Genomic DNA, 10,180 nt, shown 5'->3' with positions numbered 1-10,180 from the left:
GTGTTATAACGGGGGGTTGTTGGGGGTGGGGAGAGGGATTGCTGTTGTTTTTGTATTTGTCTTTTTCACATGGCACTGTATGTTTTGCTTTTATCCTTTTGTTGCTGGGTTCCGAGAGGGGAGGGCTACGTTCCTTTTTCGGGATGGGGGTGGTGAGTTGAAGTTGCTGTCCTGGAACGTTAATGGGTTGGGGGACAAGATAAAACGTGGTGTTGTGTCTCAGTTCCTTCGACGCCAGTCCCCTGATATTGCTTTGTTGCAGGAGACCCAATCTGATGGGAAATGTTTGCCGGGCTCTCGATAGACGTGGGTATAGGCTGGTTGCTCATGCTGGATTCACCTCTGGTTCCAGAGGGGTGGGCATTCTGATTAGATCCTCTCTGCCCCTTGAAATAGACGAGATAACGCTTGATGATAGAGGTCGATATGCTGCTATTTCGGGGAGGGTAGATGTGGACAGCACTGTTATCGATCCTCAAGGGGCCATGACCTCGGGAGGCTTGAAGGATAGCATCTCTGTCCCGGAAATGGAAAAGCCTTGCAATAATAGGCCTCGGGGGGGTCCCTGGTTGAATCTTCCCACCCGGGAAGCGATACGCACGTTCAACAGCGAAAAATTTGCTGAGTCCAGCGAGGGAAAGATGGTTGAGGATCAAGTCCTCTACAAGAAGGTTGACGGCGGTGTTCTCGGGATTTTCCGGCACTCCCACCAAGCGTATGTTGTTCCGCCGAGCCCTATTTTCATGTTCTGGCCATCAAGTATTGCGAGGATCGTAGGTTGCCGATTTCCGACTGTGCGTCCGCCATATCAGTGATAAGACTAGAGGTCTTTAAGTCCAAGGCCTTGACCCTCTCATTAGTCTTGGCCAGATCAGCTCTGATAAGTGTAACATCGACAGCCACAGTATCGATCTTGGAGGCAAGAGCCTCATACTGTTGTCCCATAGTAGCTTTCATACCAGTAATGGCGCTCATAAGGTCCTGGAGCGAAACCTCCGATGGAGCAGTAGAATCCGTCCTGGGGTCTGCAAGAGTACGGCCGGTACCGCCGGGGGAACCCTTCGGTTGAGTATAGCGGTCCATAACATTAGTCTGAGTAGGTCCCCCACGGACCGGCATCTTTGTCTTGCGCCTCTCGAACTCAGGCTTGGAGGCCATATTTGAATCTGTGCCCTGAAGGGGCCCTCTGGACCTGGTGATAATGGCCGGTGCTGGTGGGACACAGGATCAGAAGTTTTAGGGCCAAAACGATAGAATGCAGATCGTGGGATAAATCAAGGATAGAAAGACGTGGCAGGACATCACAGCGGGTCGGAGCTGTACCGACTTGGGATCCGATCCGCTCGTAGAATAGTCACTCAAGGGGCTCAGGAGAAAACGAAACCGAAAGCGACAGGGGAGACGTCCCTCCAGCCGTTGTTGTTGACTTACCCCCCGGCCCACCCGAAGCAGCGGAGTCCCCGGTCTTGATCGGGGTAGGCCAGAAAGATGAAGTTGACGTAGAATCGGTTCCCGACATCCAAAATCAAATTTTTAAAGGATAGTAGAGTCAGCAAGACTAGATCTTCAAAAGCCCATAATAATAACCAGGATATTTTGAGGATAGTCGCGAAAGGGCGGCGTGGGTCTCGGGAGCCCTCTGCTTACGCAACCATCTTGGACGCCCGCGTAGCTCCTCCCTGCCTCTCCTTCTTAATGGAGGCGGTGCAAGCGTGCATCGCGCACGTGCAGCGGGTGCATCGATGGCGCCCGTCTGCGCCTGTCAGCTCTGCGGATGCTCACAGCGCCTGCCACCATGCCCTTCCTGCACCACGCCTGGTGTATTCTAGAGATGAGCTCACATCACTTAACAGCCAGAGAAAGGGAATTTTGAGCACTAATGTAGACATCATACAGGGTAAGAACCCCTTTGGGATCTCTAATGTTAAAACCCTTACATGTGGTATGATCAATGTCAGATCTCTACCGAAACATTACATGGAGATTTCTCTTCTGCTGGAGGACTGTAATTTTGATGTCCTCTTTTTTACTGAGACCTGGACCCGGGCAGATAGTGAAGTGGAGCTTGGGCTTGCATGTCTACCAGGGTATAACATTTGCCACAAACCTTGAACAGAGGGAAGAGGAGGTGGAATAGGCTACATTTTTAGGCAGATTTGAAATCTCTCCCCCCTTAGTGTAGCAGATGTGCCGGGGAATGAATCCCTGGTGGTCTCTCTTAAAGGAACCAATGGTGTTCTGTACTCCGGTTTACTCTGCTATAGGCCAGCGTGGGGGGTACCCTTGTCCATCAACCCTTAATTGATGCGATATACAGCCTATCGCTTACTGAAAAGGCCTCTCTGGACCCGCTAATTTTGAGCAACTATAGGCCTATCTCCCTGTTACCCTAACCGGTGAAAATACTGGAAAGAATAGTGACTAAATCCCTTTTCAAACATGTGGAAGATAATCAGTTGTTGGATGAAGTCCAATTTGGATTCCGCCCCGCACATGGGACCGAGACGGCCCTGGTGGCAGTCCTACGACCTACGAATGCAGGCCGACAGTGGTCAGACAGTTTTCTTGGTATTGTTGGACATGTCGGCCGCATTTGATACGGTCGACCACCAGATTCTGATTAGCAGATTGGAGGAAGGAGGTGTGGTGGGTAGGGCATGTGGTTGGATAGCCTCGTACCATATCTAATAGACAGCAGGCAGTGACCCTGTCCCCTTTTTTTCTCAATATAGAGAGATTAAACAAGGGGTTCCTCAGGGCTCGGCTATCAGCCCCATTTTGTTCAATCTCTATCTTCGTCCCCTCATCTCCTTAATGAGAACCTTTGGAATCAGTGTTATTAACTATGCAGACGACACTCTACTTGTCTTCACTTTTGAGGGCAATAATGCAGTGTCCAGGGAAAAGTTCCATAACTGTCTGCATCAAGTGGGAGTTTGGTTGAAATGGAACTCTATACAGTTTAACGAAGGCAACTTAATACCCTGTCTAGTTTTAGGAAAAGGCTGAAAAACATTCTTTTTCCGAGAGCCTAGATCTTGTCCTGCTTTCGCCTTGTTGCCCTTGCTGTTCAGTCAATCTAAGCGCCAGGATACCCTTTGGGTGACAGACAAGCTCTATACAAAATTCCCTTACATTACATTACATTACATTACAATTCTGAGGGTATACTCGATAGCTGGCTACCTCTTGATATTGTGTCCTTTAATCGCATCTTAACTAGTATCAAATCGTGCTCCCCCAAGGACCCTTTTCCTATGTCCGTTTAAAAAAAATTGGAACCCCATATTCTTGGTCTTAGTATGGAACTTCTTAATGCCTCACTTCTGGAAGCAGTAGTGACAGCTGCCTGGAAACATGCTATGATCCTCCTTTTGCTAAAGAAAGCTAATGCGGATCCGAATGTTCTCTCGAACTTCCGTCCTATTTCATTGCGTCCCGCATCTTCCAAAGTTCTAGAAAAACATATTAACCACCAATTGATACAATTTGTGGACTCCCAAAACATTCTGCATCCATCCCAATCTGGTTTTAGAACAGGCTTCTCCACCGAATATACGTTTCTAGGTGTCACTGAAACTATCCGCCAACAACTATATAAGGGAGATATAGTGGCACTCATATTATTAGATTTGAGTGCCGTTTTCGACACTGTATCCAACGGGACCCTTCTTCAGGTTCTACAATCTAAGGGCCTTGTTGGCACTGCTCTGAATTGGCTGGCGAGCTTTCTTACTAACCGAACGTTTCAGGTTTTCTCCCAGCAGCCAGCTCCAGATCCCATAATTCCCCCTATGGAGTGCCGCGGGGCTCTATCTTAAGCCCGTTGTTCTTTAATATTTACATCAGCACTCTAGCGTCCCTAGCAGAAGAGGCTGGGCTAACTATTTATTCTTATAACGACAACACCCAGCTTATCTTTTCCTTATCTACGAAAGACACTTCTAAGGTATCATCTCTTCAATCAGGCCTACAAGAAATTGCTGGATGGGTGCACACTAATAAGTTAAAGCTGAATGGAGGAAAAACAGAGCTTTTAATTCTTGGTGGAAACAAATCTCTTTGGGGCCCTGGCCTCTGCAAATGGGTGCCCTTCCCCTACCTTCGCAATCTGTTCGCCACCTTGGCATTATTATAGACGAACAAGTAATGTTGAAGTGGCTTGAAAAAATCCTGTGGATGCTGCCACGAATGACAAAAAAAAACGTGGTTCAAGCCCTAATTGTATCCAGATTTTACTACGGTAATGTTTTATATCTAGGTGCCGACAAGGATGTAATCAGGAGGCTGCAAGTGGTCCAAAACTCATTGGCCAGACTCCTTTGTCAGTTACCTCGAATGGCTCTCATCACAGGGTCTCTCAGGGATTTACACTGGCTAAGGATTCAAAACCGGTCCAAATTCAACGCCCTTTACTATATGTACAGAAATAATGCTGGTACTGCTCCTCGCTACCTTAATGCCCTAGTTCAACTGTACACTCCTTCTCGCCTTCTCAGATCATCCAGGCAGGCAAAATTTGTGGTCCCCAGGTTCAAACTTGCCCGCATGGGTTGCCGGCCTTTTGCTTACTTGGACCTGTCTCTATGGAATTCGCTTCCACTTTCATTCCGCTTTGAACATAACTATATAACATTTCAGAAAAGTATCAAAACTTGATTATTCAACTTCTGAGCTTGACTCGCTGCTCCCCTCTTTTCTACATGTGTCTGTAGGCACCTGGAAACCTCCGTGTAGCTGTCACGCCATATAAATTCAATAATAATAATAATAATAATAATAATAATAATGAATTGGGCCTCTGAAATGAAATATATGGATTGTGAAAATATCTACATTATCTAAATGTGTTCAGGATCCTTCCTGTTTCTCATGTAGGGTAGTTTCCAATACTGAAACAAAAAAATTAAGCTTACATTCCTTTAAGATTACCTCTGAAATAGTACTTTAAACTATCCTAGTCTGCATCCAAAATATAATTAAAATCCTCAGGATAGTTCTCTATATTCAGCATCGACTTCAAACATATTCAAAAAAACTAAATAAATATTTTCCAATGTTTTACGTGGTTTGCTAACAAGGTCCCTGCTGCGGCAACAAAGTATCCCGATTGGCTAGCAAGGACGGTATGGATCTGCAAAAACCTATTCTCAATATCTTCAAAATGGCTTCTGAGATTTGCAATACATTGTTTCCCAAGTGGCACCATTGTTTCAAATGTACCCCCAGTCTTTCATGCCTTAAAAAGAGCTTAGCACTAATGGATTCAAAGTATATACTCAGCGGTAGTATGAGCCACAAGTAGTCAGGCTAAATGAACATCTTTTCTAGTCTTTATTTTATAATCATTTTTAAATAAGCAATACACATGCGAATAGTAAAAATGAAGAGGATCATCTTGAAGTTAAAGTCTCAAAGAATATGAGTATTATTAATAACCATTTGGATACCATCATAGGTGTCTTGAAAGAGACTGAGAACACTTAAAGAGAAAAATAGAAGAACATGCTTCAAAGAGATAGCCAACATCTATCCACTTATTTAAACAATATAGGCATAGAAAAAGACAGTGAAGTAAATGCTTTACCAAAGGCAACATCTACTCTGAGCGAGGAATGCAGTCAAATAGTGCACCTTAAAGACAGTCAAGTGGATTTGTGCAAGGAAATAGATGCTTGGAGGTTACAATCTCATGAAGACACAAGTGCATTATGCACTTGGAGGCTGAAAGCAAAAGAGATAAGAATCATTTTCAAGGAATGACGCTTGTGACTTGCTATGCTTAGACTAAAGGTTTAAAATTTATTATCTGATTTTCAAAAAGTCTCAATTGGCAATGGTTTTACAATAAAAAATCGGATGTATGACATGACAACGCGGGCTTTTACCCCACGCTGCTATTACGACGCTGCTTTTACAACGCAAGTCGCTACAACGACTTGCGCTTTAGGCGCTGGATACTGGAATAGTTTAATTTTCTATTCCAACTCCAGCCCACGTTACAGTAGGGAAGGTGTTGGAATAGAAGTTTAAACTATTCCTTTTCCAACAGCGCACTCCAGCGCAAGTCGTTGTTACGACTTGCGTTGTAAAAGCAGCGTCGTAATGGCAGCGCGGGGTAAAGCCCACGTTGTCATGGCTGCTTACCAAAAAATCTCCTCCCTACCAATCGTCAGCTCTCTCCAGGAGTAATGTACCAGCCTTTACCCGTGAAGAAATAAAAATACACCTTCCCATAATAGATGTATCTCATACAAATGGATATTTATCACTGTCACTATCATCTTGTGATTTTGTTTATCCATTGGTAATTGAATACATATAGCAAACCTTTTTATTTTCAAAACGGATGTATGATGTTACAACGCATGCATTTACATCGCAAGCCTTTACAACGCAAATATTACATCGCAGTCCAATACAACGCATAGTGCTTTGGGGTGCTGGATAGTGAATAGTTTAATTTACTATTCCAACTCCAGTCCCCGTGGACACTAGGGAAGGTTATTGGATAGTAAATTAACCTATTCCCTATCCTAGAGCGCCCCCCAGAGCAATGCGTTGTAATAGTTTGCGTTGTAATGGTTGCGTTGTAAAGGCTCTGCGATGTAAAAGTTGCGTTGTAAGTGTTGTTCACCTTTCAAAACCAGTCAGCAAGACCAACCACCACATATGACTAGGGATCTCCCATTGTGGTTGGTATCCGACTAGTTTACATCGCTTAATGCTCCCAAGTGACACCACCTGTTTCATTGTACGAAAGGTTAATCAGAGTGACAGTTTTACCTGGCTCCCCAGTTTCCTGTCACTTGCGTGTAACCAACCTCTACCCACAGGACTGTGGAAAGAGGGAAAGCAGAATCCTCAGCAGCATCCTCTCTTGAAAAGCAGCGCAGTCATGCAGGGATTTCAGGTAGCTGTTTAACAGCACCAAAGTTCTCTTGGTTCCTCAATAATGTACATTTCACCACTGGTTGATTCTTCCCCTCAAGATCCTCTTGTCTTCATGGATTTCTTTGTATCTTGATGTTGTGCAGATACTGGAAATGCTTTGTTAATTCTTCTCCTGTCCACAATTCTTTAAATCCTCTCCTCACCTGTTTAAAGCAGCTTCTTCTCTCTGCTTCTTCCTTCTGCTTCTTTCAGTCCGGTCTCAGCATTTGTGGCATGTCTAAATCCATGTGACCAGGACATTTTCTTAAAATCTCTCCATTGTCAATCAATCAATCAGCATTTTGTCACACCTGGGGGTATCTGGGCATGGGGGTGCAAGGTCTCTATCAAAAAGCCAACTCTGTGGGCAAGCTGGAAAGGAAAACAGTCACAGGGGGAGCTGGCACGAGGACCTGTCATGTACCTGTGACACCATAATTGTAACTGTATCAACAAACGTGTCTTCTATTGTGAACCATCTCCTTCTATTTTGCACATCACCAGTTGTCAACTCATTGATCACGTTTAGTCCCCTATTGTGATCTGTTTCGCTGACAGTATACATTCTCCCTAGCAAAAAGTAGAGGATGACCAGAGTAGAGGATGAGTAAAGGATGACATACATCCTCTACTAATCACAATCAGATAGAGAATGTAAAAAAAGCAGTTCGCTTGTATTAAGCAAGACCTAATGTGTAAAAAGATATGCAGAAACAATTGAAAAAGCAGTGGAGGCAAAGAAAATCTGTTCTCTCCACATCTGCACATGATATTTGAAAATGTGGACCTGTCTGAATTTGTCCCTTGGTAGGAAGATACAGGGATACACAAGAGTATATCAAACCCAATAGGTCTTTTTCAGAACCCCTTTCAGAGGGCCACTGGGCAAGCAGGAGCTACTGGACCCAACCATGGGAGTTCTTCTTATGTTGCAGGGCACAAACTACTATGGATTCTGAGCAACTGGGCCAAGCAGCAGCATAAGTCATTGCCCAGCCAAGCACTCACTTTAATGGAAAACAAAGAAGTATTTTATTTACACCCCTTCTAACACAAAGGAAAAACATATGACACCCACAAAAAAACTACAGAGTAACCTTGATGTTATGGCTCTTGTGTTTCTTAGGCGGTGCCCTGTCCCATTCCATCCTTGCTTCTAGGGATAGTGGTTATTCCCCAGTCACTGTTGGTAGCATCCACTAGTACTCCAAGTCTCAAGAGTCTACTTCAACTCTGCTTTAAGTCTAAAGTGTTCCAGCGCAAACATGCTATCTAGTAAGCAAGTTCTCCCGGGGTCGACTGGCCCGAATTCAATCTTTCACACACCTGCAGGATTGGAGCGACTGGAGTTCCTTGAGCCTGCCCCCTCCGTGGGTGCTGGAGCACCAGTGGCTGATTCAGGTGAGTTTGCTGTACGCGGCTCAGGGCAATTACACTAGGCCAACGTCGAGCTCCCTACAGACAGTTGCGCACCCATAGCCATTGGAGGTTTCTTGGGGCACCTCCTTGTAAGTTAAGTCTTTTGGTCTCTCCCATGTGGGCAACTCCTGGTGCTGTTCCTTCTTCTTGGTGTAAATGTGTGGGAGTTCCCATTGCAGCTAAACTCCTCCAATGACACTGTAGGTCAGGACCGACTTCTTTATAGTCCTGGTGACCATCTCTGATGTACGGGTCCACCACATCACTCTACTGCACATGGATACCAACCCGACTGGCAAAGCATAGACTTGCCAGCTCTTCACTGTACATGGGCTCTGGCCTGATTGGGATAGGGCTGATTAGAGTTCATGTTGCGACACACCATCTGGGCATAGGATATTGTCGACGCCTTGTTGCACATGACTCCTGGCCCGATTGGCACAGCGATAACTACAGCTCACTTCACAGCATCCTTGCTGTGCCATATGGTGGTCGCCAACTTTGTCCTGTACGTGGTAAAAGACCTGATCAGTGCTGCAGCCATTTACACACACCTTGCAAAAGGAGTCTGCTTGACATAATTCCTCACTGGACCTCACTTCCTCCAATGCATTTCTCTGAAGAGACACTGGTCTTGTCAAGCAGGCAGGTGCTGGTACTCCAGGATATAGGGAAGGGGGTCTTGGATTACCTGCTGATGTCCCCTCACCCTGTTGGGAGACTTGGAAGCCTTGGCCCCCAGTCCTGGTCATAGGCAGAAGCCTTGCAGAGCTGCTCTTCATCACACAATTTGACTGGCTGCTTGCCAGTTGACTGTTGAAGCTTTCACAATTTTGGGGGTCCCAAATTACTCTTCGTGTAGTCCATTTCCAGACACAAAATGTGATTTAGTGTCTGAGTCTTTGAAGTTTGTGTTAGGGGTCTGCTTCTTTTGAAGTGCACACTCCTCTGCCCTCTCTTCCTCTTGAAAGCAGTCTCTCACAGCAGAAGCAACTCCAAATCTGATAACCACGCAACACAGGCCATGGGAGTGACTAGAGTTCACACCTGGTTGCCAGACACTGTGATATCTGTATCAAAAGATGTTAGCTCGGGCCCTCAGCCCTACTCTCTATGATTCCCTTGTCAACCACATCTCATTCCTGAAATGTGCCTAGGCCCCTTCCTTGTGTCCTCTCTCTGATTTAAAGAGCACCCTTGAAGGATACGGCGAAAGTCTGGCTCTCTCATCTCCAGTGTGTCCCACTCAACTTACAGGAATGCAGCAATACACAGATCTGGCTGGGAGGATTCCTCTACCTCCTCTCTCCATGTTTAACGAAGCAGCCCTGGGTCTCATAAAATGGTTCAGCACTTCCTCCTTCATGTATTGTGCACTCACAGGCACACATACATCCAGCACATGCATTTAACATGCACACATTGCACAGAACCACATTATCCCTGTATTGGTACTTTCTTAGGCACATACATACCCAGAGCAGGTACACTACTTGCGTGCTGGGCAGCAATTTCCAATAAACTGATGTAGGCCAAAGGGTGAGTTATGCACACAGGAGTGACCTTAAATGAGTGAGCTGTAAGGCTTCATTCCAGTGAACCAGGTTAAAAAGGACCTGTTCACCTCTACTGATCACTACTCTGTATGCTGCCACCAGTACACTTGGGGTGCTTAACTCTTGGTGAAGGCAGGAGCCTTTCACCACTATGAGAGTATCGCTTCGGGCACCTCTCCAAATCCAACAATCCCGCAATCCATGAGACAGTACTGTGTCATGGCACACACGCATGATCCGTGTATGCCTAAGACAATAAAAATCAGAATTAG

This window comes from Lissotriton vulgaris, chromosome 4_1 (assembly GCF_964263255.1).
Source record: "Lissotriton vulgaris chromosome 4_1, aLisVul1.2, whole genome shotgun sequence".
NCBI lineage: Eukaryota > Metazoa > Chordata > Amphibia > Caudata > Salamandridae > Lissotriton > Lissotriton vulgaris.
Note: the sequence above shows the minus strand (reverse complement) of the source record.